The sequence below is a fragment of the Pleurodeles waltl genome, chromosome 3_1 (genome assembly GCF_031143425.1).
Source record: "Pleurodeles waltl isolate 20211129_DDA chromosome 3_1, aPleWal1.hap1.20221129, whole genome shotgun sequence".
Lineage (NCBI taxonomy): Eukaryota > Metazoa > Chordata > Amphibia > Caudata > Salamandridae > Pleurodeles > Pleurodeles waltl.
In genome coordinates, this window is record NC_090440.1 from 1,374,745,703 (window position 1) to 1,374,754,104 (window position 8,402).

Genomic DNA, 8,402 nt, shown 5'->3' on the forward strand with positions numbered 1-8,402 from the left:
CTAGCACTCTAGTTCATTCATAAGTATGCAAGAATCGCAGTATCCAATCAATAGTCCCAAAATAGGTATCTGGTAATTTTCTTCTTTAATGTCTCTTCAAAAACAAATCCAGTCAAGTATTGTTTCTTCACAGACAAATTCAGCCAAGCCAACACGTGTTTCATCTGGGTTGAATCTCCCCAATTGACTTCATCAGGGCTTTAAATGGCTGCCAATGACATAAATATGAATAATAAAAACCATTTCTATGACAACATCTTCTATAATGACCTAAAAATTCAACACAAATACTTCACCAATCGTGCTCATATATAAAATCCATTATTAGCTCAGTAGAAATCCCATTTATATAGTAAAAAGCAATAAGAAATTATATTAAATATTATATAAAATGTTCGCCTATACCACACACCTCCATGACATCCTTTGTATCCTATGTGTTACAAACATGCAGACACGTGGAGTTCAGTGTTTTCCCCTTGCGTATATCTAATTATAGATGTAATGTTGCAAATATTTTTCCAGAAATACCTGCTGTGAGCTATCAACAGTGCTCTCCAAAGTAATATCACTTGAAACGCACTCGGTGAATTGTAGAAGTACCTAAGAAATTTAATAATTATCCAATTAATACGTATGGTGCCGTGTGTTTAACTATCCAGGAATTTTAATCCTGCTGCCAGGCAGGCTTACCTCTCCAAAAATGAGTAAATTTGGGGCACAAAGTGTTAACAATTGTATATATCTGCGGCACTGGGTGCGAAAGATCAGTGAAGCCCAGCTGGGGAAGTCCTCCCAACGTGGATGGGGTGCCAGTCGGGCACTGACCTCTCATGCGACGGATCCTGGCGGTGGAGTACCCAGACCTGGATGGGCGCTTGAAGGCTGCACAGCAGTCACAAGGGAGTGAGTACTCATTTCAGATACTTCAGTCTAGAAGGATGTCTGGGTGTGCAATAGGGTTCATGCTACTTAGAGGCAGGGACTTTGACTGGTGTCCATCTACTTTATGGTCCCCAAAGGGTGTAGGGGTGTCTTTGTCAGGTCTCCCATACGTTGCCTCCTTAGGTAGTCCAGGGGATGGGTGTAGAGCAGTATTCTGCTCAGTAGTCAGGGGCATGGCCATGGGCATAGTGAACAGTGCTGCCTGTTGGGTGTGTCTTCTGGGTGGGTGTAAGTCTGGCCATTATGTACCTGCATTCAGCTATTTACAAGTGTCTCTCCAGTTGTTTCTCCCCATCCCTGTTCTCTTGTGTTGGTTTGGTACAGCAGCAACATCAGGAGAGGGAGCTGAGGCACTGGCAAGTGGGGAGGCAGTGGCCCCGGATCCTCCGAGGCAGAGACAATCCGACACACACGGGACCAGTGGGTGGGGGGCGAGGGGAGTTCCACTGGGGAGGCTACTACCACAGGAGGTAGTGACTTTGAGACCTCCTCCGATGGGGGCTCCCCGGCCGTGGCAGACCTTAGGGCACACACCACTACTGTGACATCTTCCACCACCCCCCATTCCATCACCACCCTCCCTTCTGCCCTCCACCGAGTTGCCTGTGCCCTCTCACCCAGAAAGGTGGGTGTCTCCTTCACCCCAGGCACCTCCTCCCCTGCCCCAGTCAGCCCTGGTGCCCTCACAGAGGAGGATATTGACCTCCTGAGAACCATCTCTGTAGGGCAGACAACCATCGTCAATGCCATCCAGAGGCTAGCATCAGAGGAGCAGCAGACTAATGCCTATCTGGATGGCATTCACGGGACCGTGTCTGCCCTGCAGAGATCTTTTCAGGCTCTGGCCTCCTCTTGGATTGCAGCCAGTTTCCCTGGCCATTCCGTCCCCCCTCCTACCCCCTCTACCCCTTCCAGCACCCCACTCCCTTCACCCGTCCAAGGCACACATTCAGACACCCAGTCAAGCACATCAACACACAAGAAACACACTTCAAAACACAAGCACCACTCCTCCCACCACAAGCATTCACACAGCCAACAGACACCTGCACACACAACAACGTCCACTTCCCTCAGTGTGCCCACCTCTTCCGCCTCCCTGTCTGTCCCCTCTACATCCACGCCCTCATGCACTGCACCTTCATTCACTGTTGCTGCTCCTCTTCCTGCACTCACCACAATAGCAGACAGCCATACATGCACCCCATACACCACACCTGCACTCACCACCAATACTGTAGTTGACACATGCAGCACACTCACCAGACTTGCAGACACCCACACAACATACATCCACACTAGCTGTCTGTCTTCTCCCACTGTGTCCACCCCCCTCCTCCCAAAACACACAAACGCACCAAGACACCCACCCATCAGACATCCACCACACCACAGTATACTGAGCAGTCACCTGCACCCACTACACGCACCCCTACACCACATACATCCAAACTCTCTGCCTCCACTCCCACGCCCTCATCCACGCCCACCCCAATTGCTCCAAAGAAACGTTTCCTCTCCCGTGCTGACCTCTTCCAACCCACTGGCCCACCCCTGTCCGCCCTTCACATTCCTGTGCCCCTTCCACAGACAAGAAAAAGGCCCGGACTGAGCCTAGGCCATCTAGCTCCACCGGATCCAAACAGCCCCACCCCCTTCAAAGGACAAGCCCACCCCCCTCCATCTTCCAAACTAAGGTCAAAGGCCCACCCCGTCATAAATCCCCACCCCCTGACCCCCTTCCGTGAGGTGCCTGGATGCCCATATGGTGCCCCATGACGTGGAGTACCATGCACTTGTGGGAGTCAGGTTGGGCCCGTTGTGGCCCATGGCAATTGTCGGAATTCGGACTGGCCATTGGCCCTGTTTAGACTGTTTGGCTCAGTAAGCTTCATAATAAAGTTTCTGTGTGGCCTGTGTTTGGGCTGCACGCCGCTGAACCGTCGTCTTTTGTTTCATTTGTTATGGGCGTGGGCATTTGTATGTACTATGGTCATGTTGGAGTTCACTTGTTTCGGGTCAGTACCTCTTGCTGTGGGGGGTATGGGTTGTTCTGCTGTGAAGGGTTGGGGGGCGTCGCAGGGTGGATGGAGTGGGTGTGTAACTGTGCCCTTTCTTCCCTTGTTTCGTAGGTTGTGGTACTTACCGTCGTAGACTTCGTCGGCGGTCTCAGTCGTGGAGGTATATGGCAAGGAGCAGGGCTCTATCCATGTCTCCCGAGGTGTGTTCTGCGGGACTCCGGTGAGTGTTTCCTTATATTTGGTTCCTTTCCGCCTGGCTATGTGTGGCGGTGGTTCCCGCCCCAGAACTGGCGGCGGAATGGTGGTTCATAATTTGATGGGCAGGTTGGGCCTTTCCGACGGCCTGTGGGCGGACTCTGCTGTCGTCGGTGGCACTCCTCTACTGGCGGTGGTTGGTTCGCGGGATGCCTGACTGTCCGTTGGTTCATTATGTGGCAGTCCGGCCCGCTCCTCTGTTGGCAGTTTCTACTGCCACCGCCGGCGGAGCGGAACGGACCCCCGTGTTCATAAGGAGGGCCTTTGTCTTACACAACAAGTCTCTTCCCAATAGGGATACTGGACTTGAATCGCAGACTACAAATTTATGCAGTCCCTGGAAATTGCTAATCTCAACTTGCACTGGATCTGTGATTGGATTGCTCAGATATTGGTTTGCTACCCCCACAACCTAAACTGTTCTACCTGAAAGGGGCAAATTCGGTACTTCTGCACTTCTCACTGTAGAGAATGTAGCTCATATGTCCACTAAGAATGAAACTCTCTGATCCATAACTTTCACCCTCACATAGGGTGCTCTCTGATCTACTTCTAAAGAAGTCGCAAGCACACATGGCTCCTCATCTGAACTGTCACTCATCCATTCACCATTTATTTAATTCTCACTGTGTAACGTGATTTGGTGCACTGTGTTACTACTTCTGTTTTGTCTCTGACCTGTGACCTGTTGAGAAAGCATCATCTGTTGCTGCTCCATCAGGGCTTCATGTATCTGCATTTGCTATCTAGATACCATGGGAACCTGCTGCTACATCAGCTGCAATTGTGACACTTGTGCACAGGGCATTTGCACCTATTGCATGGGCTGAAAATTCTGCACTTGATTCACATTATTTTGAACATTTGCATTGAGACCCACTTATTCTCGGTCCTCTCACATTTTGAATTGAATTGATGTCATCACCATGCTGATCAACACCTTCCTGCACCTTGATCGGACACTCCCTATTCCAATGTCCCACGGCTCCACAAATGTGATACAGCAATAACTTCTTCATTCACTGCACATCATTCTGAACCACCACAGTATTCAAATCTGGATCATGATTCATATTTTTGTCCACGACCTCTACCTCTCATCTGAGGTTGAAACATTTCACTGCTGCTGCGGCATCTGCTGCACACAATTTCCCTGCACTCCTGTTTGAGCTGCTTTAATCTGCATCACCATCACCTTCTCTTTCAACTTCTTTTGTTTCAACTCAATCTCATCACAACAGTATTTCACATACTCCAACACCTCATCGATCGGCTTTGCTTACTAGCAAATCCAATGACTCTTAATCATCTGACCAGTCCAGGTCTCAATCCTTCTACAAATCTGAACACAAAATGCAGCATGTCTTTCGGCTCAATTGCTTCTCTACCACTATACTCCTTGAATGCCTTCAACAATCTCTCATAGTACGCATGTATTGACTCCTTTGCTTCCTGCACTGTCCTATCAATCCTCTGCCAATCAATATTTTTGGGTGAAATTCTTGTTTTCAGGAATTCAATCACCTTATAGTAATATTTCATTACCTCAGGAGACGGTGCACCTGTATTCTTATCTCTCTCTGGTTCACTTGTTGACCAGTCTACAGTCCTCTTACACTCAACCCATAAGTTGGCTTGAAACACTATGTCCAGTGGTGTGTTCAAGTCCTCCCACAAACACTTCGCAAGTTTCACAAACCTGTCTGTCTGCTGATACCACTCTACTTGCTTCTCTCTCAATTTTGGATAATCATTCATAAATGACAGAATGTCACTCTTACTCCAAGGGACATGAACAAAATTTCCCCCTGGAATTTCCCTCATTGGTAAAATCTTTACTGGATCCTTATATTGCTGTACAATCTCAGTCAGCTCCAATGAATCTCTTTTCCTCTTGTCTCTTTTCTTTATCCACCTGCCTTCCCACTTGTCTAATGCTCCCCAGACCTGAGCACTCTGCAGTAATTCTTTAAGGTGTGCCTTCATTCTGGCTGACCTCATGTGTTCAAAATCTTTTGCCTCAAAATCTAACCTGTAACTCCTCTTCAAGTGTTCTGTTTTCTCAATTTCTATGCCATTGTTCTCTGCCAAATCTGCTAATCTCTGATGCACTTTGCTCACTTCTCTTGTGATACCTGGGCACAAGTATCTCAACTCTGCCTCTGTGTAAGACCTTAATCTATTCACCCCCATTGTTCTTTCAACTAATTCACCCGCTTCCATGCTTAGTCTGACACAACTCAATTGCTCCTCGACCTTAGAGGCATTCTGTGGGGTATTCAGCTTGTCTAACCATTCAGTTAACTGCTGAGCTGTCAGTCCCTGTAACGAAATGTTACTCGCTTGGACCGGTGGCACCTGCTGCACCACTGCGTTCGGAGTCTGTGGTGTCAATAATTTCATGCTCTGACCTGCATTAGGTCCAGTCCTGGCATCTGGAAGTGCCACAAGTGGACTAAGATCTAACAATGATCTCGACACATCAAAAGTCTGACCCATGGAAGAGACTACCTGAACTTGTTCATTATGTCCTCTCCTCATTAGACTCTGGGTCATAATGGTACAGCTGGACCAACAGTAATCGGCAGTGATATTGCATCCGGGGCTGCTCTACCACCTACACTCTTGTATTTATCACCGGAGTCAAGTCTGACTGTGTCCCTGTCATTGGTGTAAATCTTGGCATTACCTGAGGCTGCACTTGGGGCAACAGAATTGGAGTCGGCTCAATCTGGAACAACATTGGTCTCGGAACCACCTGCTCCGTAGGCACCACTAAATTTGGAGTTGTCTCTAAAAGAGGCACATGAGGATAAATTCTCTGTATCTTGGCGGCTGCATCTGTGTCTGCACTATAGGAGTAGTCTGCACATTAGAACTACTTTGCACCACATTTGGTGTTAGGTTAGCATTAACCTGTACCGGGTTCGCTGCCTCCACTACCTGTGCTGAAGCTGTCGGATCAGCACTAGTACTCGGACCACTGTCATGTACTGTATATGGTGGTGGTCGATCTCTCAATATCTGTGTAACAAGATCTTCAACATCAGATTCCTCCTCTACTGTTGAAGACCTAGCTTCCTTACTCTCAGACAGACTTCAATTAGTCTTCTTAGTCACCTTCTTCCCTTCCTTCTCATCTTCCTGCATAATAGCTAGAAACATCTTAACTCCCTGCAAAGTCTCTGATCTCCATTTCTTCTGCTCCCAATCCCATCTCGCTTCCACTAAAGTCTTTTCTACCCTTCATATTCTTCTCTCGAATTTCAATTGTTGTTGCTGTCTAGCTACCAGCTCCCAAACTGCTAATGCCTCAAACTGTGCTGGTCTCAGAAGGGGGTTCAGTTAATACAGAGCCATCCGCAATTGCTCCACAATCCTCAAATTAAACATCCCATTTTCAGGAAACATTATGTTCCCATTTTTCTCTGTCAACTTGCACCATTGCTTTAGCCAAAGACATATCGCAACACCTCTCTCTTCCATTACAATTTATGCAGGTGTATTCTCTGGCGGTGTAGGCTCTCCTACACTCGCTTTAATGTACGTATCTCCCCTTAGGGCACTTCTCAACGCTTTGAAAAACGGTGGCCCTCATTACAACCCTGGCGGTAAATCCCACTTACCGCCGTACTGAAATCTGCTACAGGTATTATGACTCACATCTCGGAATCCGCCACAATACAGACACCCACAAAAGTCCGCCACACCAAAGGTCAGTGATAAACTGGCGATACCAAAACCTACACCGTCACGCCAACAAGAAAACGCTCACACTATCATGACCCGCGAATCAATGCAGCGGTCTTTCAACCGCGGTAATCCAATGGCAGTAAACACCACCGCGCTCAAAATACACACACACTTACAAAACACAACCACATTGGACAAATCAAAATACACACACCTGACACACATAGAGACACCACACCCACACACTCACCCCACCATAAAACACACACCCACATTACCCACAAACCCTTACAACCACAATTTTGTGAAGAAGCACAGAGAGAGAGAATAGCAAAAACGACACCAGCATCCACAGGCACACCACAACATCACTCATACAAAATCCACGCACCTCAAACAACACACCCCAACACAACACACACACAGCACCACAAACATCACCTCACACATCACCCACACCACACCATGGCACCTCAAAGACACCCCAGGTTTTCTGAGGAGGAGCTCAGGGTCATGGTGGAGGAAATCATCCGGGTAGATCGGATCACAGGTGCAGCAGACATCCATTGCTAGGAAGATGGAGCTATGGCAGAGAATTGTTGACAGGTTCAACGCAGTGGGACAGCATCCAAGAACACAGGATGACATCAGGAAGAGGTGGAACGACCTATGGGCAAAAGTGCGTTCTGTGGTATCCAGACACCAGATTCCTGTACAGAGGACTGGCGGTGGACCCATACCTCCTTCCCCACAACTAACAACATGGGAGGAGCAAGTCTTGACAATACTGCATCCTGAGGGCCTCACAGGAGTAGCAGGAGGAATGGACTCTGTCAAATCTTCACTATTATATCCCCCCACCCTACCTGCATGCCATCACATACCCCCACCCACCCCTCACCACCATCACTCCAACACCTCTCACATGCCCCACTATCACAACCCAGCCATCCCAATACCAATCCCTGCATGCAACACTAAAGCATGTACACCCATTGGCAAATCATGTCCAGTACAGATGCCCACACAGACCCAAAGACACTAATCACACAAGGGCATACACAATAATGCAAGCACAGGAGTAGAGGGTAACTCACCCAATGCACAAGATGGCACACACAGATATTAAAACTCTGCATTTACACCCCAACAGGACCCATACCCAATGTCACCAGACAGGAGGTGCAGACATATCCAGTCCCCCCACAGAAGAGGCCCACAGTGATGACAGCAGCTCTACCTGCCTGGATCAAGATGACCAGCCCGGCCCATCAGGGACCTCGGGACAGTTGGTTCCCCTGCCAAAGTCACAAGTCACCATAGACCCTCCCCCATCAGGAAACACCACCACAGCACCCACCCAGCGGGCCCATGCCACTGTTCCCAGGACATGTCAATCAGCAGTGTGTCCACCACTACAGGGGCCCCAGGCAACCCCACAAACACAGGACGATCAGGGACCTGGGGTCAGTGGCAGTGGGCACACGG